This window comes from Aquarana catesbeiana, linkage group LG03, assembly GCF_042186555.1.
Source record: "Aquarana catesbeiana isolate 2022-GZ linkage group LG03, ASM4218655v1, whole genome shotgun sequence".
NCBI classification, from domain to species: domain Eukaryota; kingdom Metazoa; phylum Chordata; class Amphibia; order Anura; family Ranidae; genus Aquarana; species Aquarana catesbeiana.
In genome coordinates this window covers 678404381-678421725 of record NC_133326.1, presented here as the reverse complement: position 1 = coordinate 678421725, position 17345 = coordinate 678404381, and the positions used below count along the sequence as shown (strand labels likewise).

The window sequence follows — 17345 nt, the reverse complement described above, 5'->3', positions numbered from 1 at the left end:
CTCAAAAGAAGCAGAGAGATCAGTGCCCCGTGTGAGGATCGAACTCACGACCTTCAGATTATGAGACTGACGCGCTACCTGCTGCGCTAACGAGGCTGAACGGCAATGGGAATTTGCGTGCCACTGCTGGCCACTATACTTGGAAGATGATGCAGGCGGCATTATTTTTTTTCAATTTAGTTTTCTCTATTTTTCCCAAAGAAGGGCAGAAAGTTTTCCCATATGGTCTAGCGGTTAGGATTCCTGGTTTTCACCCAGGCGGCCCGGGTTCGACTCCCGGTATGGGAAACGCAAGACCTTTTAATGACATGTACACTCCTAGTGCTGAAACCTCCAAAGCTGTTTTTCCATTGTAACCTCCAATCATTCCCTAGTTGTCAAAGCCAGGAATGCAGACAAGACAGGTCAAGCTGAGTCGGGAACAGGAAATCAAATAATATCAGAAACAGGGGCAGCTGAAGATCATCCAGCAACTAATGGCTCATGCTGCTTGCTTTAAATAGGCCACTGGGCACCAGAATCTGTCACGCATTGTGTGCGCTTTGGCGTACGCACATGCGCATGTGCACATGAATTCTCCTGGCTGTTCTTGCTCTTCTGCACATTCGCATTGTCAAATTTCTATGTGCCAATCTTCTACGAACCATTCTCTCATACAGACATTATCCTTTTTTTTCACACCTTTGTAAAAGCCCTTTTGAATTCCTCTTTGCTTTTTGCTTTCTGTGTGATGAAACAAAGGGAAGCATGTCACATAGATGGAAAATGCCTCTGTTTTTCCAGGGTGAGTAGACATTGTATCTTGCAAGGTCTGTTAGATGCAGAGTTAAAGATTTCAGCTGGGTGGAATATTTAGGAGGGCAAAAGAGCATTGAAAGCTTGAGCTGCCGCTCACTTTTCCATCCATGTGGCTTCTTGGAAAACTTAAGGGATGAAGAGTAGTGATTTTCATGGATTAAGGACCCCAAGACTCAAAAGAAGCAGAGAGATCAGTGCCCCGTGTGAGGATCGAACTCACGACCTTCAGATTATAATATCAGAAACAGGGGCAGCTGAAGATCATCCAGCAACTAATGGCTCATGCTGCTTGCTTTAAATAGGCCACTGGGCACCAGAATCTGTCACGCATTGTGTGCGCTTTGGCGTACGCACATGCGCACATGCGCATGTGCACATGAATTCTCCTGGCCGTTCTTGCTCTTCTGCACATTCGCATTGGCAAATTTCTATGTGCCAATCTTCTACGAACCATTCTCTCATACAGACATTATCCTTTTTTTTCACACCTTTGTAAAAGCCCTTTTGAATTCCTCTTTGCTTTTTGCTTTCTGTGTGATGAAACAAAGGGAAGCATGTCACATAGATGGAAAATGCCTCTGTTTTTCCAGGGTGAGTAGACATTGTATCTTGCAAGGTCTGTTAGATGCAGAGTTAAAGATTTCAGCTGGGTGGAATATTTAGGAGGGCAAAAGAGCATTGAAAGCTTGAGCTGCCGCTCACTTTTCCATCCATGTGGCTTCTTGGAAAACTTAAGGGATGAAGAGTAGTGATTTTCATGGATTAAGGACCCCACGACTCAAAAGAAGCAGTGAGATCAGTGCCCCGTGTGAGGATCGAACTCACGACCTTCAGATTATGAGACTGACGCGCTACCTGCTGCGCTAACGAGGCTGAACGGCAATGGGAATTTGCGTGCCACTGCTGGCCACTATACTTGGAAGATGATGCAGGCGGCATTATTTTTTTTCAATTTAGTTTTCTCTATTTTTCCCAAAGAAGGGCAGAAAGTTTTCCCATATGGTCTAGCGGTTAGGATTCCTGGTTTTCACCCAGGCGGCCCGGGTTCGACTCCCGGTATGGGAAACGCAAGACCTTTTAATGACATGTACACTCCTAGTGCTGAAACCTCCAAAGCTGTTTTTCCATTGTAACCTCCAATCATTCCCTAGTTGTCAAAGCCAGGAATGCAGACAAGACAGGTCAAGCTGAGTCGGGAACAGGAAATCAAATAATATCAGAAACAGGGGCAGCTGAAGATCATCCAGCAACTAATGGCTCATGCTGCTTGCTTTAAATAGGCCACTGGGCACCAGAATCTGTCACGCATTGTGTGCGCTTTGGCGTACGCACATGCGCATGTGCACATGAATTCTCCTGGCTGTTCTTGCTCTTCTGCACATTCGCATTGTCAAATTTCTATGTGCCAATCTTCTACGAACCATTCTCTCATACAGACATTATCCTTTTTTTTCACACCTTTGTAAAAGCCCTTTTGAATTCCTCTTTGCTTTTTGCTTTCTGTGTGATGAAACAAAGGGAAGCATGTCACATAGATGGAAAATGCCTCTGTTTTTCCAGGGTGAGTAGACATTGTATCTTGCAAGGTCTGTTAGATGCAGAGTTAAAGATTTCAGCTGGGTGGAATATTTAGGAGGGCAAAAGAGCATTGAAAGCTTGAGCTGCCGCTCACTTTTCCATCCATGTGGCTTCTTGGAAAACTTAAGGGATGAAGAGTAGTGATTTTCATGGATTAAGGACCCCAAGACTCAAAAGAAGCAGAGAGATCAGTGCCCCGTGTGAGGATCGAACTCACGACCTTCAGATTATAATATCAGAAACAGGGGCAGCTGAAGATCATCCAGCAACTAATGGCTCATGCTGCTTGCTTTAAATAGGCCACTGGGCACCAGAATCTGTCACGCATTGTGTGCGCTTTGGCGTACGCACATGCGCACATGCGCATGTGCACATGAATTCTCCTGGCCGTTCTTGCTCTTCTGCACATTCGCATTGGCAAATTTCTATGTGCCAATCTTCTACGAACCATTCTCTCATACAGACATTATCCTTTTTTTTCACACCTTTGTAAAAGCCCTTTTGAATTCCTCTTTGCTTTTTGCTTTCTGTGTGATGAAACAAAGGGAAGCATGTCACATAGATGGAAAATGCCTCTGTTTTTCCAGGGTGAGTAGACATTGTATCTTGCAAGGTCTGTTAGATGCAGAGTTAAAGATTTCAGCTGGGTGGAATATTTAGGAGGGCAAAAGAGCATTGAAAGCTTGAGCTGCCGCTCACTTTTCCATCCATGTGGCTTCTTGGAAAACTTAAGGGATGAAGAGTAGTGATTTTCATGGATTAAGGACCCCAAGACTCAAAAGAAGCAGAGAGATCAGTGCCCCGTGTGAGGATCGAACTCACGACCTTCAGATTATGAGACTGACGCGCTACCTGCTGCGCTAACGAGGCTGAACGGCAATGGGAATTTGCGTGCCACTGCTGGCCACTATACTTGGAAGATGATGCAGGCGGCATAATTTTTTTTCAATTTAGTTTTCTCTATTTTTCCCAAAGAAGGGCAGAAAGTTTTCCCATATGGTCTAGCGGTTAGGATTCCTGGTTTTCACCCAGGCGGCCCGGGTTCGACTCCCGGTATGGGAAACGCAAGACCTTTTAATGACATGTACACTCCTAGTGCTGAAACCTCCAAAGCTGTTTTTCCATTGTAACCTCCAATCATTCCCTAGTTGTCAAAGCCAGGAATGCAGACAAGACAGGTCAAGCTGAGTCGGGAACAGGAAATCAAATAATATCAGAAACAGGGGCAGCTGAAGATCATCCAGCAACTAATGGCTCATGCTGCTTGCTTTAAATAGGCCACTGGGCACCAGAATCTGTCACGCATTGTGTGCGCTTTGGCGTACGCACATGCGCATGTGCACATGAATTCTCCTGGCTGTTCTTGCTCTTCTGCACATTCGCATTGTCAAATTTCTATGTGCCAATCTTCTACGAACCATTCTCTCATACAGACATTATCCTTTTTTTTCACACCTTTGTAAAAGCCCTTTTGAATTCCTCTTTGCTTTTTGCTTTCTGTGTGATGAAACAAAGGGAAGCATGTCACATAGATGGAAAATGCCTCTGTTTTTCCAGGGTGAGTAGACATTGTATCTTGCAAGGTCTGTTAGATGCAGAGTTAAAGATTTCAGCTGGGTGGAATATTTAGGAGGGCAAAAGAGCATTGAAAGCTTGAGCTGCCGCTCACTTTTCCATCCATGTGGCTTCTTGGAAAACTTAAGGGATGAAGAGTAGTGATTTTCATGGATTAAGGACCCCAAGACTCAAAAGAAGCAGAGAGATCAGTGCCCCGTGTGAGGATCGAACTCACGACCTTCAGATTATAATATCAGAAACAGGGGCAGCTGAAGATCATCCAGCAACTAATGGCTCATGCTGCTTGCTTTAAATAGGCCACTGGGCACCAGAATCTGTCACGCATTGTGTGCGCTTTGGCGTACGCACATGCGCACATGCGCATGTGCACATGAATTCTCCTGGCCGTTCTTGCTCTTCTGCACATTCGCATTGGCAAATTTCTATGTGCCAATCTTCTACGAACCATTCTCTCATACAGACATTATCCTTTTTTTTCACACCTTTGTAAAAGCCCTTTTGAATTCCTCTTTGCTTTTTGCTTTCTGTGTGATGAAACAAAGGGAAGCATGTCACATAGATGGAAAATGCCTCTGTTTTTCCAGGGTGAGTAGACATTGTATCTTGCAAGGTCTGTTAGATGCAGAGTTAAAGATTTCAGCTGGGTGGAATATTTAGGAGGGCAAAAGAGCATTGAAAGCTTGAGCTGCCGCTCACTTTTCCATCCATGTGGCTTCTTGGAAAACTTAAGGGATGAAGAGTAGTGATTTTCATGGATTAAGGACCCCAAGACTCAAAAGAAGCAGAGAGATCAGTGCCCCGTGTGAGGATCGAACTCACGACCTTCAGATTATAATATCAGAAACAGGGGCAGCTGAAGATCATCCAGCAACTAATGGCTCATGCTGCTTGCTTTAAATAGGCCACTGGGCACCAGAATCTGTCACGCATTGTGTGCGCTTTGGCGTACGCACATGCGCACATGCGCATGTGCACATGAATTCTCCTGGCCGTTCTTGCTCTTCTGCACATTCGCATTGGCAAATTTCTATGTGCCAATCTTCTACGAACCATTCTCTCATACAGACATTATCCTTTTTTTTCACACCTTTGTAAAAGCCCTTTTGAATTCCTCTTTGCTTTTTGCTTTCTGTGTGATGAAACAAAGGGAAGCATGTCACATAGATGGAAAATGCCTCTGTTTTTCCAGGGTGAGTAGACATTGTATCTTGCAAGGTCTGTTAGATGCAGAGTTAAAGATTTCAGCTGGGTGGAATATTTAGGAGGGCAAAAGAGCATTGAAAGCTTGAGCTGCCGCTCACTTTTCCATCCATGTGGCTTCTTGGAAAACTTAAGGGATGAAGAGTAGTGATTTTCATGGATTAAGGACCCCAAGACTCAAAAGAAGCAGAGAGATCAGTGCCCCGTGTGAGGATCGAACTCACGACCTTCAGATTATGAGACTGACGCGCTACCTGCTGCGCTAACGAGGCTGAACGGCAATGGGAATTTGCGTGCCACTGCTGGCCACTATACTTGGAAGATGATGCAGGCGGCATAATTTTTTTTCAATTTAGTTTTCTCTATTTTTCCCAAAGAAGGGCAGAAAGTTTTCCCATATGGTCTAGCGGTTAGGATTCCTGGTTTTCACCCAGGCGGCCCGGGTTCGACTCCCGGTATGGGAAACGCAAGACCTTTTAATGACATGTACACTCCTAGTGCTGAAACCTCCAAAGCTGTTTTTCCATTGTAACCTCCAATCATTCCCTAGTTGTCAAAGCCAGGAATGCAGACAAGACAGGTCAAGCTGAGTCGGGAACAGGAAATCAAATAATATCAGAAACAGGGGCAGCTGAAGATCATCCAGCAACTAATGGCTCATGCTGCTTGCTTTAAATAGGCCACTGGGCACCAGAATCTGTCACGCATTGTGTGCGCTTTGGCGTACGCACATGCGCATGTGCACATGAATTCTCCTGGCTGTTCTTGCTCTTCTGCACATTCGCATTGTCAAATTTCTATGTGCCAATCTTCTACGAACCATTCTCTCATACAGACATTATCCTTTTTTTTCACACCTTTGTAAAAGCCCTTTTGAATTCCTCTTTGCTTTTTGCTTTCTGTGTGATGAAACAAAGGGAAGCATGTCACATAGATGGAAAATGCCTCTGTTTTTCCAGGGTGAGTAGACATTGTATCTTGCAAGGTCTGTTAGATGCAGAGTTAAAGATTTCAGCTGGGTGGAATATTTAGGAGGGCAAAAGAGCATTGAAAGCTTGAGCTGCCGCTCACTTTTCCATCCATGTGGCTTCTTGGAAAACTTAAGGGATGAAGAGTAGTGATTTTCATGGATTAAGGACCCCAAGACTCAAAAGAAGCAGAGAGATCAGTGCCCCGTGTGAGGATCGAACTCACGACCTTCAGATTATAATATCAGAAACAGGGGCAGCTGAAGATCATCCAGCAACTAATGGCTCATGCTGCTTGCTTTAAATAGGCCACTGGGCACCAGAATCTGTCACGCATTGTGTGCGCTTTGGCGTACGCACATGCGCACATGCGCATGTGCACATGAATTCTCCTGGCCGTTCTTGCTCTTCTGCACATTCGCATTGGCAAATTTCTATGTGCCAATCTTCTACGAACCATTCTCTCATACAGACATTATCCTTTTTTTTCACACCTTTGTAAAAGCCCTTTTGAATTCCTCTTTGCTTTTTGCTTTCTGTGTGATGAAACAAAGGGAAGCATGTCACATAGATGGAAAATGCCTCTGTTTTTCCAGGGTGAGTAGACATTGTATCTTGCAAGGTCTGTTAGATGCAGAGTTAAAGATTTCAGCTGGGTGGAATATTTAGGAGGGCAAAAGAGCATTGAAAGCTTGAGCTGCCGCTCACTTTTCCATCCATGTGGCTTCTTGGAAAACTTAAGGGATGAAGAGTAGTGATTTTCATGGATTAAGGACCCCAAGACTCAAAAGAAGCAGAGAGATCAGTGCCCCGTGTGAGGATCGAACTCACGACCTTCAGATTATGAGACTGACGCGCTACCTGCTGCGCTAACGAGGCTGAACGGCAATGGGAATTTGCGTGCCACTGCTGGCCACTATACTTGGAAGATGATGCAGGCGGCATTATTTTTTTTCAATTTAGTTTTCTCTATTTTTCCCAAAGAAGGGCAGAAAGTTTTCCCATATGGTCTAGCGGTTAGGATTCCTGGTTTTCACCCAGGCGGCCCGGGTTCGACTCCCGGTATGGGAAACGCAAGACCTTTTAATGACATGTACACTCCTAGTGCTGAAACCTCCAAAGCTGTTTTTCCATTGTAACCTCCAATCATTCCCTAGTTGTCAAAGCCAGGAATGCAGACAAGACAGGTCAAGCTGAGTCGGGAACAGGAAATCAAATAATATCAGAAACAGGGGCAGCTGAAGATCATCCAGCAACTAATGGCTCATGCTGCTTGCTTTAAATAGGCCACTGGGCACCAGAATCTGTCACGCATTGTGTGCGCTTTGGCGTACGCACATGCGCACATGCGCATGTGCACATGAATTCTCCTGGCCGTTCTTGCTCTTCTGCACATTCGCATTGGCAAATTTCTATGTGCCAATCTTCTACGAACCATTCTCTCATACAGACATTATCCTTTTTTTTCACACCTTTGTAAAAGCCCTTTTGAATTCCTCTTTGCTTTTTGCTTTCTGTGTGATGAAACAAAGGGAAGCATGTCACATAGATGGAAAATGCCTCTGTTTTTCCAGGGTGAGTAGACATTGTATCTTGCAAGGTCTGTTAGATGCAGAGTTAAAGATTTCAGCTGGGTGGAATATTTAGGAGGGCAAAAGAGCATTGAAAGCTTGAGCTGCCGCTCACTTTTCCATCCATGTGGCTTCTTGGAAAACTTAAGGGATGAAGAGTAGTGATTTTCATGGATTAAGGACCCCAAGACTCAAAAGAAGCAGAGAGATCAGTGCCCCGTGTGAGGATCGAACTCACGACTTTCAGATTATGAGACTGACGCGCTACCTGCTGCACTAACGAGGCTGAACGGCAATGGGAATTTGCGTGCCACTGCTGGCCACTATACTTGGAAGATGATGCAGGCGGCATTATTTTTTTTCAATTTAGTTTTCTCTATTTTTCCCAAAGAAGGGCAGAAAGTTTTCCCATATGGTCTAGCGGTTAGGATTCCTGGTTTTCACCCAGGCGGCCCGGGTTCAATTTAGTTTTCTCTATTTTTCCCAACGAAGGGCAGAAAGTTTTCCCATATGGTCTAGCGGTTAGGATTCCTGGTTTTCACCCAGGCGGCCCGGGTTCGACTCCCGGTATGGGAAACGCAAGACCTTTTAATGACATGTACACTCCTAGTGCTGAAACCTCCAAAGCTGTTTTTCCATTGTAACCTCCAATCATTCCCTAGTTGTCAAAGCCAGGAATGCAGACAAGACAGGTCAAGCTGAGTCGGGAACAGGAAATCAAATAATATCAGAAACAGGGGCAGCTGAAGATCATCCAGCAACTAATGGCTCATGCTGCTTGCTTTAAATAGGCCACTGGGCACCAGAATCTGTCACGCATTGTGTGCGCTTTGGCGTACGCACATGCGCACATGCGCATGTGCACATGAATTCTCCTGGCCGTTCTTGCTCTTCTGCACATTCGCATTGGCAAATTTCTATGTGCCAATCTTCTACGAACCATTCTCTCATACAGACATTATCCTTTTTTTTCACACCTTTGTAAAAGCCCTTTTGAATTCCTCTTTGCTTTTTGCTTTCTGTGTGATGAAACAAAGGGAAGCATGTCACATAGATGGAAAATGCCTCTGTTTTTCCAGGGTGAGTAGACATTGTATCTTGCAAGGTCTGTTAGATGCAGAGTTAAAGATTTCAGCTGGGTGGAATATTTAGGAGGGCAAAAGAGCATTGAAAGCTTGAGCTGCCGCTCACTTTTCCATCCATGTGGCTTCTTGGAAAACTTAAGGGATGAAGAGTAGTGATTTTCATGGATTAAGGACCCCAAGACTCAAAAGAAGCAGAGAGATCAGTGCCCCGTGTGAGGATCGAACTCACGACTTTCAGATTATGAGACTGACGCGCTACCTGCTGCGCTAACGAGGCTGAACGGCAATGGGAATTTGCGTGCCACTGCTGGCCACTATACTTGGAAGATGATGCAGGCGGCATTATTTTTTTTCAATTTAGTTTTCTCTATTTTTCCCAAAGAAGGGCAGAAAGTTTTCCCATATGGTCTAGCGGTTAGGATTCCTGGTTTTCACCCAGGCGGCCTGGGTTCGACTCCCGGTATGGGAAACACAAGACCTTTTAATGACATGTACACTCCTAGTGCTGAAACCTCCAAAGCTGTTTTTCCATTGTAACCTCCAATCATTCCCTAGTTGTCAAAGCCAGGAATGCAGACAAGACAGGTCAAGCTGAGTCGGGAACAGGAAATCAAATAATATCAGAAACAGGGGCAGCTGAAGATCATCCAGCAACTAATGGCTCATGCTGCTTGCTTTAAATAGGCCACTGGGCACCAGAATCTGTCACGCATTGTGTGCGCTTTGGCGTACGCACATGCGCATGTGCACATGAATTCTCCTGGCCGTTCTTGCTCTTCTGCACATTCGCATTGGCAAATTTCTATGTGCCAATCTTCTACGAACCATTCTCTCATACAGACATTATCCTTTTTTTTCACACCTTTGTAAAAGCCCTTTTGAATTCCTCTTTGCTTTTTGCTTTCTGTGTGATGAAACAAAGGGAAGCATGTCACATAGATGGAAAATGCCTCTGTTTTTCCAGGGTGAGTAGACATTGTATCTTGCAAGGTCTGTTAGATGCAGAGTTAAAGATTTCAGCTGGGTGGAATATTTAGGAGGGCAAAAGAGCATTGAAAGCTTGAGCTGCCGCTCACTTTTCCATCCATGTGGCTTCTTGGAAAACTTAAGGGATGAAGAGTAGTGATTTTCATGGATTAAGGACCCCAAGACTCAAAAGAAGCAGAGAGATCAGTGCCCCGTGTGAGGATCGAACTCACGACCTTCAGATTATGAGACTGACGCGCTACCTGCTGCGCTAACGAGGCTGAACGGCAATGGGAATTTGCGTGCCACTGCTGGCCACTATACTTGGAAGATGATGCAGGCGGCATTATTTTTTTTCAATTTAGTTTTCTCTATTTTTCCCAAAGAAGGGCAGAAAGTTTTCCCATATGGTCTAGCGGTTAGGATTCCTGGTTTTCACCCAGGCGGCCCGGGTTTGACTCCCGGTATGGGAAACGCAAGACCTTTTAATGACATGTACACTCCTAGTGCTGAAACCTCCAAAGCTGTTTTTCCATTGTAACCTCCAATCATTCCCTAGTTGTCAAAGCCAGGAATGCAGACAAGACAGGTCAAGCTGAGTCGGGAACAGGAAATCAAATAATATCAGAAACAGGGGCAGCTGAAGATCATCCAGCAACTAATGGCTCATGCTGCTTGCTTTAAATAGGCCACTGGGCACCAGAATCTGTCACGCATTGTGTGCGCTTTGGCGTACGCACATGCGCACATGCGCATGTGCACATGAATTCTCCTGGCCGTTCTTGCTCTTCTGCACATTCGCATTGGCAAATTTCTATGTGCCAATCTTCTACGAACCATTCTCTCATACAGACATTATCCTTTTTTTTCACACCTTTGTAAAAGCCCTTTTGAATTCCTCTTTGCTTTTTGCTTTCTGTGTGATGAAACAAAGGGAAGCATGTCACATAGATGGAAAATGCCTCTGTTTTTCCAGGGTGAGTAGACATTGTATCTTGCAAGGTCTGTTAGATGCAGAGTTAAAGATTTCAGCTGGGTGGAATATTTAGGAGGGCAAAAGAGCACTGAAAGCTTGAGCTGCCGCTCACTTTTCCATCCATGTGGCTTCTTGGAAAACTTAAGGGATGAAGAGTAGTGATTTTCATGGATTAAGGACCCCAAGACTCAAAAGAAGCAGAGAGATCAGTGCCCCATGTGAGGATCGAACTCACGACCTTCAGATTATGAGACTGACGCGCTACCTGCTGCGCTAACGAGGCTGAACGGCAATGGGAATTTGCGTGCCACTGCTGGCCACTATACTTGGAAGATGATGCAGGCGGCATTATTTTTTTTCAATTTAGTTTTCTCTATTTTTCCCAAAGAAGGGCAAAAGTTTTCCCATATGGTCTAGCGGTTAGGATTCCTGGTTTTCACCCAGGCGGCCCGGGTTCAATTTAGTTTTCTCTATTTTTCCCAACGAAGGGCAGAAAGTTTTCCCATATGGTCTAGCGGTTAGGATTCCTGGTTTTCACCCAGGCGGCCCGGGTTCGACTCCCGGTATGGGAAACGCAAGACCTTTTAATGACATGTACACTCCTAGTGCTGAAACCTCCAAAGCTGTTTTTCCATTGTAACCTCCAATCATTCCCTAGTTGTCAAAGCCAGGAATGCAGACAAGACAGGTCAAGCTGAGTCGGGAACAGGAAATCAAATAATATCAGAAACAGGGGCAGCTGAAGATCATCCAGCAACTAATGGCTCATGCTGCTTGCTTTAAATAGGCCACTGGGCACCAGAATCTGTCACGCATTGTGTGCGCTTTGGCGTACGCACATGCGCACATGCGCATGTGCACATGAATTCTCCTGGCCGTTCTTGCTCTTCTGCACATTCGCATTGGCAAATTTCTATGTGCCAATCTTCTACGAACCATTCTCTCATACAGACATTATCCTTTTTTTTCACACCTTTGTAAAAGCCCTTTTGAATTCCTCTTTGCTTTTTGCTTTCTGTGTGATGAAACAAAGGGAAGCATGTCACATAGATGGAAAATGCCTCTGTTTTTCCAGGGTGAGTAGACATTGTATCTTGCAAGGTCTGTTAGATGCAGAGTTAAAGATTTCAGCTGGGTGGAATATTTAGGAGGGCAAAAGAGCATTGAAAGCTTGAGCTGCCGCTCACTTTTCCATCCATGTGGCTTCTTGGAAAACTTAAGGGATGAAGAGTAGTGATTTTCATGGATTAAGGACCCCAAGACTCAAAAGAAGCAGAGAGATCAGTGCCCCGTGTGAGGATCGAACTCACGACTTTCAGATTATGAGACTGACGCGCTACCTGCTGCGCTAACGAGGCTGAACGGCAATGGGAATTTGCGTGCCACTGCTGGCCACTATACTTGGAAGATGATGCAGGCGGCATTATTTTTTTTCAATTTAGTTTTCTCTATTTTTCCCAAAGAAGGGCAGAAAGTTTTCCCATATGGTCTAGCGGTTAGGATTCCTGGTTTTCACTCAGGCGGCCCGGGTTCGACTCCCGGTATGGGAAACGCAAGACCTTTTAATGACATGTACACTCCTAGTGCTGAAACCTCCAAAGCTGTTTTTCCATTGTAACCTCCAATCATTCCCTAGTTGTCAAAGCCAGGAATGCAGACAACACAGGTCAAGCTGAGTCGGGAACAGGAAATCAAATAATATCAGAAACAGGGGCAGCTGAAGATCATCCAGCAACTAATGGCTCATGCTGCTTGCTTTAAATAGGCCACTGGGCACCAGAATCTGTCACGCATTGTGTGCGCTTTGGCGTACGCACATGCACACATGCGCATGTGCACATGAATTCTCCTGGCCGTTCTTGCTCTTCTGCACATTCGCATTGGCAAATTTCTATGTGCCAATCTTCTACGAACCATTCTCTCATACAGACATTATCCTTTTTTTTCACACCTTTGTAAAAGCCCTTTTGAATTCCTCTTTGCTTTTTGCTTTCTGTGTGATGAAACAAAGGGAAGCATGTCACATAGATGGAAAATGCCTCTGTTTTTCCAGGGTGAGTAGACATTGTATCTTGCAAGGTCTGTTAGATGCAGAGTTAAAGATTTCAGCTGGGTGGAATATTTAGGAGGGCAAAAGAGCATTGAAAGCTTGAGCTGCCGCTCACTTTTCCATCCATGTGGCTTCTTGGAAAACTTAAGGGATGAAGAGTAGTGATTTTCATGGATTAAGGACCCCAAGACTCAAAAGAAGCAGAGAGATCAGTGCCCCGTGTGAGGATCGAACTCACGACCTTCAGATTATGAGACTGACGCGCTACCTGCTGCGCTAACGAGGCTGAACGGCAATGGGAATTTGCGTGCCACTGCTGGCCACTATACTTGGAAGATGATGCAGGCGGCATTATTTTTTTTCAATTTAGTTTTCTCTATTTTTCCCAAAGAAGGGCAGAAAGTTTTCCCATATGGTCTAGCGGTTAGGATTCCTGGTTTTCACCCAGGCGGCCCGGGTTCGACTCCCGGTATGGGAAACGCAAGACCTTTTAATGACATGTACACTCCTAGTGCTGAAACCTCCAAAGCTGTTTTTCCATTGTAACCTCCAATCATTCCCTAGTTGTCAAAGCCAGGAATGCAGACAAGACAGGTCAAGCTGAGTCGGGAACAGGAAATCAAATAATATCAGAAACAGGGGCAGCTGAAGATCATCCAGCAACTAATGGCTCATGCTGCTTGCTTTAAATAGGCCACTGGGCACCAGAATCTGTCACGCATTGTGTGCGCTTTGGCGTACGCACATGCGCATGTGCACATGAATTCTCCTGGCCGTTCTTGCTCTTCTGCACATTCGCATTGGCAAATTTCTATGTGCCAATCTTCTACGAACCATTCTCTCATACAGACATTATCCTTTTTTTTCACACCTTTGTAAAAGCCCTTTTGAATTCCTCTTTGCTTTTTGCTTTCTGTGTGATGAAACAAAGGGAAGCATGTCACATAGATGGAAAATGCCTCTGTTTTTCCAGGGTGAGTAGACATTGTATCTTGCAAGGTCTGTTAGATGCAGAGTTAAAGATTTCAGCTGGGTGGAATATTTAGGAGGGCAAAAGAGCATTGAAAGCTTGAGCTGCCGCTCACTTTTCCATCCATGTGGCTTCTTGGAAAACTTAAGGGATGAAGAGTAGTGATTTTCATGGATTAAGGACCCCAAGACTCAAAAGAAGCAGAGAGATCAGTGCCCCGTGTGAGGATCGAACTCACGACTTTCAGATTATGAGACTGACGCGCTACCTGCTGCGCTAACGAGGCTGAACGGCAATGGGAATTTGCGTGCCACTGCTGGCCACTATACTTGGAAGATGATGCAGGCGGCATTATTTTTTTTCAATTTAGTTTTCTCTATTTTTCCCAAAGAAGGGCAGAAAGTTTTCCCATATGGTCTAGCGGTTAGGATTCCTGGTTTTCACCCAGGCGGCCCGGGTTCAATTTAGTTTTCTCTATTTTTCCCAAAGAAGGGCAGAAAGTTTTCCCATATGGTCTAGCGGTTAGGATTCCTGGTTTTCACCCAGGCGGCCCGGGTTCGACTCCCGGTATGGGAAACGCAAGACCTTTTAATGACATGTACACTCCTAGTGCTGAAACCTCCAAAGCTGTTTTTCCATTGTAACCTCCAATCATTCCCTAGTTGTCAAAGCCAGGAATGCAGACAAGACAGGTCAAGCTGAGTCGGGAACAGGAAATCAAATAATATCAGAAACAGGGGCAGCTGAAGATCATCCAGCAACTAATGGCTCATGCTGCTTGCTTTAAATAGGCCACTGGGCACCAGAATCTGTCACGCATTGTGTGCGCTTTGGCGTACGCACATGCGCACATGCGCATGTGCACATGAATTCTCCTGGCCGTTCTTGCTCTTCTGCACATTCGCATTGGCAAATTTCTATGTGCCAATCTTCTACGAACCATTCTCTCATACAGACATTATCCTTTTTTTTCACACCTTTGTAAAAGCCCTTTTGAATTCCTCTTTGCTTTTTGCTTTCTGTGTGATGAAACAAAGGGAAGCATGTCACATAGATGGAAAATGCCTCTGTTTTTCCAGGGTGAGTAGACATTGTATCTTGCAAGGTCTGTTAGATGCAGAGTTAAAGATTTCAGCTGGGTGGAATATTTAGGAGGGCAAAAGAGCATTGAAAGCTTGAGCTGCCGCTCACTTTTCCATCCATGTGGCTTCTTGGAAAACTTAAGGGATGAAGAGTAGTGATTTTCATGGATTAAGGACCCCAAGACTCAAAAGAAGCAGAGAGATCAGTGCCCCGTGTGAGGATCGAACTCACGACTTTCAGATTATGAGACTGACGCGCTACCTGCTGCGCTAACGAGGCTGAACGGCAATGGGAATTTGCGTGCCACTGCTGGCCACTATACTTGGAAGATGATGCAGGCGGCATTATTTTTTTTCAATTTAGTTTTCTCTATTTTTCCCAAAGAAGGGCAGAAAGTTTTCCCATATGGTCTAGCGGTTAGGATTCCTGGTTTTCACCCAGGCGGCCCGGGTTCGACTCCCGGTATGGGAAACGCAAGACCTTTTAATGACATGTACACTCCTAGTGCTGAAACCTCCAAAGCTGTTTTTCCATTGTAACCTCCAATCATTCCCTAGTTGTCAAAGCCAGGAATGCAGACAAGACAGGTCAAGCTGAGTCGGGAACAGGAAATCAAATAATATCAGAAACAGGGGCAGCTGAAGATCATCCAGCAACTAATGGCTCATGCTGCTTGCTTTAAATAGGCCACTGGGCACCAGAATCTGTCACGCATTGTGTGCGCTTTGGCGTACGCACATGCACACATGCGCATGTGCACATGAATTCTCCTGGCCGTTCTTGCTCTTCTGCACATTCGCATTGGCAAATTTCTATGTGCCAATCTTCTACGAACCATTCTCTCATACAGACATTATCCTTTTTTTTCACACCTTTGTAAAAGCCCTTTTGAATTCCTCTTTGCTTTTTGCTTTCTGTGTGATGAAACAAAGGGAAGCATGTCACATAGATGGAAAATGCCTCTGTTTTTCCAGGGTGAGTAGACATTGTATCTTGCAAGGTCTGTTAGATGCAGAGTTAAAGATTTCAGCTGGGTGGAATATTTAGGAGGGCAAAAGAGCATTGAAAGCTTGAGCTGCCGCTCACTTTTCCATCCATGTGGCTTCTTGGAAAACTTAAGGGATGAAGAGTAGTGATTTTCATGGATTAAGGACCCCAAGACTCAAAAGAAGCAGAGAGATCAGTGCCCCGTGTGAGGATCGAACTCACGACCTTCAGATTATGAGACTGACGCGCTACCTGCTGCGCTAACGAGGCTGAACGGCAATGGGAATTTGCGTGCCACTGCTGGCCACTATACTTGGAAGATGATGCAGGCGGCATTATTTTTTTTCAATTTAGTTTTCTCTATTTTTCCCAAAGAAGGGCAGAAAGTTTTCCCATATGGTCTAGCGGTTAGGATTCCTGGTTTTCACCCAGGCGGCCTGGGTTCGACTCCCGGTATGGGAAACACAAGACCTTTTAATGACATGTACACTCCTAGTGCTGAAACCTCCAAAGCTGTTTTTCCATTGTAACCTCCAATCATTCCCTAGTTGTCAAAGCCAGGAATGCAGACAAGACAGGTCAAGCTGAGTCGGGAACAGGAAATCAAATAATATCAGAAACAGGGGCAGCTGAAGATCATCCAGCAACTAATGGCTCATGCTGCTTGCTTTAAATAGGCCACTGGGCACCAGAATCTGTCACGCATTGTGTGCGCTTTGGCGTACGCACATGCGCATGTGCACATGAATTCTCCTGGCCGTTCTTGCTCTTCTGCACATTCGCATTGGCAAATTTCTATGTGCCAATCTTCTACGAACCATTCTCTCATACAGACATTATCCTTTTTTTTCACACCTTTGTAAAAGCCCTTTTGAATTCCTCTTTGCTTTTTGCTTTCTGTGTGATGAAACAAAGGGAAGCATGTCACATAGATGGAAAATGCCTCTGTTTTTCCAGGGTGAGTAGACATTGTATCTTGCAAGGTCTGTTAGATGCAGAGTTAAAGATTTCAGCTGGGTGGAATATTTAGGAGGGCAAAAGAGCATTGAAAGCTTGAGCTGCCGCTCACTTTTCCATCCATGTGGCTTCTTGGAAAACTTAAGGGATGAAGAGTAGTGATTTTCATGGATTAAGGACCCCAAGACTCAAAAGAAGCAGAGAGATCAGTGCCCCGTGTGAGGATCGAACTCACGACCTTCAGATTATGAGACTGACGCGCTACCTGCTGCGCTAACGAGGCTGAACGGCAATGGGAATTTGCGTGCCACTGCTGGCCACTATACTTGGAAGATGATGCAGGCGGCATTATTTTTTTTCAATTTAGTTTTCTCTATTTTTCCCAAAGAAGGGCAGAAAGTTTTCCCATATGTTCTAGCGGTTAGGATTCCTGGTTTTCACCCAGGCGGCCCGGGTTCGACTCCCGGTATGGGAAACGCAAGACCTTTTAATGACATGTACACTCCTAGTGCTGAAACCTCCAAAGCTGTTTTTCCATTGTAACCTCCAATCATTCCCTAGTTGTCAAAGCCAGGAAT

General features: G+C 45.1%; 29 non-coding genes across 29 annotated transcripts; 14 read left to right on the top strand and 15 right to left on the bottom strand.

Annotated features, from left to right (window-relative positions):
• Window positions 1-23: 23 nt before the first annotated feature.
• Window positions 24-96, bottom strand: TRNAM-CAU (transfer RNA methionine (anticodon CAU)). Its single transcript has one exon. It is a non-coding gene; the product is annotated as a tRNA-Met (tRNA).
• A 120-nt stretch (window positions 97-216) lies between these two features.
• On the top strand, window positions 217-288 carry TRNAE-UUC (transfer RNA glutamic acid (anticodon UUC)). Its single transcript has one exon. It is a non-coding gene; the product is annotated as a tRNA-Glu (tRNA).
• Window positions 289-1598: 1310 nt separating this feature from the next.
• On the bottom strand, window positions 1599-1671 carry TRNAM-CAU (transfer RNA methionine (anticodon CAU)). The gene has a single exon. It is a non-coding gene; the product is annotated as a tRNA-Met (tRNA).
• Window positions 1672-1791: 120 nt separating this feature from the next.
• Window positions 1792-1863, top strand: TRNAE-UUC (transfer RNA glutamic acid (anticodon UUC)). Its single transcript has one exon. It is a non-coding gene; the product is annotated as a tRNA-Glu (tRNA).
• Window positions 1864-3173: 1310 nt separating this feature from the next.
• Window positions 3174-3246, bottom strand: TRNAM-CAU (transfer RNA methionine (anticodon CAU)). The gene has a single exon. It is a non-coding gene; the product is annotated as a tRNA-Met (tRNA).
• Window positions 3247-3366: 120 nt separating this feature from the next.
• Window positions 3367-3438, top strand: TRNAE-UUC (transfer RNA glutamic acid (anticodon UUC)). Its single transcript has one exon. It is a non-coding gene; the product is annotated as a tRNA-Glu (tRNA).
• Window positions 3439-5353: 1915 nt separating this feature from the next.
• TRNAM-CAU (transfer RNA methionine (anticodon CAU)) lies at window positions 5354-5426 on the bottom strand. The gene has a single exon. It is a non-coding gene; the product is annotated as a tRNA-Met (tRNA).
• A 120-nt stretch (window positions 5427-5546) lies between these two features.
• Window positions 5547-5618, top strand: TRNAE-UUC (transfer RNA glutamic acid (anticodon UUC)). Its single transcript has one exon. It is a non-coding gene; the product is annotated as a tRNA-Glu (tRNA).
• A 1310-nt stretch (window positions 5619-6928) lies between these two features.
• On the bottom strand, window positions 6929-7001 carry TRNAM-CAU (transfer RNA methionine (anticodon CAU)). Its single transcript has one exon. It is a non-coding gene; the product is annotated as a tRNA-Met (tRNA).
• Window positions 7002-7121: 120 nt separating this feature from the next.
• TRNAE-UUC (transfer RNA glutamic acid (anticodon UUC)) lies at window positions 7122-7193 on the top strand. The gene has a single exon. It is a non-coding gene; the product is annotated as a tRNA-Glu (tRNA).
• A 713-nt stretch (window positions 7194-7906) lies between these two features.
• On the bottom strand, window positions 7907-7979 carry TRNAM-CAU (transfer RNA methionine (anticodon CAU)). The gene has a single exon. It is a non-coding gene; the product is annotated as a tRNA-Met (tRNA).
• Window positions 7980-8197: 218 nt separating this feature from the next.
• Window positions 8198-8269, top strand: TRNAE-UUC (transfer RNA glutamic acid (anticodon UUC)). The gene has a single exon. It is a non-coding gene; the product is annotated as a tRNA-Glu (tRNA).
• A 713-nt stretch (window positions 8270-8982) lies between these two features.
• Window positions 8983-9055, bottom strand: TRNAM-CAU (transfer RNA methionine (anticodon CAU)). The gene has a single exon. It is a non-coding gene; the product is annotated as a tRNA-Met (tRNA).
• A 120-nt stretch (window positions 9056-9175) lies between these two features.
• Window positions 9176-9247, top strand: TRNAE-UUC (transfer RNA glutamic acid (anticodon UUC)). Its single transcript has one exon. It is a non-coding gene; the product is annotated as a tRNA-Glu (tRNA).
• Window positions 9248-9952: 705 nt separating this feature from the next.
• Window positions 9953-10025, bottom strand: TRNAM-CAU (transfer RNA methionine (anticodon CAU)). Its single transcript has one exon. It is a non-coding gene; the product is annotated as a tRNA-Met (tRNA).
• A 120-nt stretch (window positions 10026-10145) lies between these two features.
• On the top strand, window positions 10146-10217 carry TRNAE-UUC (transfer RNA glutamic acid (anticodon UUC)). Its single transcript has one exon. It is a non-coding gene; the product is annotated as a tRNA-Glu (tRNA).
• A 713-nt stretch (window positions 10218-10930) lies between these two features.
• TRNAM-CAU (transfer RNA methionine (anticodon CAU)) lies at window positions 10931-11003 on the bottom strand. The gene has a single exon. It is a non-coding gene; the product is annotated as a tRNA-Met (tRNA).
• Window positions 11004-11220: 217 nt separating this feature from the next.
• Window positions 11221-11292, top strand: TRNAE-UUC (transfer RNA glutamic acid (anticodon UUC)). Its single transcript has one exon. It is a non-coding gene; the product is annotated as a tRNA-Glu (tRNA).
• Window positions 11293-12005: 713 nt separating this feature from the next.
• On the bottom strand, window positions 12006-12078 carry TRNAM-CAU (transfer RNA methionine (anticodon CAU)). Its single transcript has one exon. It is a non-coding gene; the product is annotated as a tRNA-Met (tRNA).
• A 120-nt stretch (window positions 12079-12198) lies between these two features.
• On the top strand, window positions 12199-12270 carry TRNAE-UUC (transfer RNA glutamic acid (anticodon UUC)). Its single transcript has one exon. It is a non-coding gene; the product is annotated as a tRNA-Glu (tRNA).
• A 713-nt stretch (window positions 12271-12983) lies between these two features.
• Window positions 12984-13056, bottom strand: TRNAM-CAU (transfer RNA methionine (anticodon CAU)). The gene has a single exon. It is a non-coding gene; the product is annotated as a tRNA-Met (tRNA).
• A 120-nt stretch (window positions 13057-13176) lies between these two features.
• TRNAE-UUC (transfer RNA glutamic acid (anticodon UUC)) lies at window positions 13177-13248 on the top strand. Its single transcript has one exon. It is a non-coding gene; the product is annotated as a tRNA-Glu (tRNA).
• A 705-nt stretch (window positions 13249-13953) lies between these two features.
• On the bottom strand, window positions 13954-14026 carry TRNAM-CAU (transfer RNA methionine (anticodon CAU)). The gene has a single exon. It is a non-coding gene; the product is annotated as a tRNA-Met (tRNA).
• A 218-nt stretch (window positions 14027-14244) lies between these two features.
• Window positions 14245-14316, top strand: TRNAE-UUC (transfer RNA glutamic acid (anticodon UUC)). Its single transcript has one exon. It is a non-coding gene; the product is annotated as a tRNA-Glu (tRNA).
• Window positions 14317-15029: 713 nt separating this feature from the next.
• Window positions 15030-15102, bottom strand: TRNAM-CAU (transfer RNA methionine (anticodon CAU)). The gene has a single exon. It is a non-coding gene; the product is annotated as a tRNA-Met (tRNA).
• Window positions 15103-15222: 120 nt separating this feature from the next.
• TRNAE-UUC (transfer RNA glutamic acid (anticodon UUC)) lies at window positions 15223-15294 on the top strand. Its single transcript has one exon. It is a non-coding gene; the product is annotated as a tRNA-Glu (tRNA).
• Window positions 15295-16007: 713 nt separating this feature from the next.
• On the bottom strand, window positions 16008-16080 carry TRNAM-CAU (transfer RNA methionine (anticodon CAU)). The gene has a single exon. It is a non-coding gene; the product is annotated as a tRNA-Met (tRNA).
• A 120-nt stretch (window positions 16081-16200) lies between these two features.
• Window positions 16201-16272, top strand: TRNAE-UUC (transfer RNA glutamic acid (anticodon UUC)). Its single transcript has one exon. It is a non-coding gene; the product is annotated as a tRNA-Glu (tRNA).
• Window positions 16273-16977: 705 nt separating this feature from the next.
• On the bottom strand, window positions 16978-17050 carry TRNAM-CAU (transfer RNA methionine (anticodon CAU)). The gene has a single exon. It is a non-coding gene; the product is annotated as a tRNA-Met (tRNA).
• Between the last annotated feature and the right edge of the window lie 295 nt (window positions 17051-17345).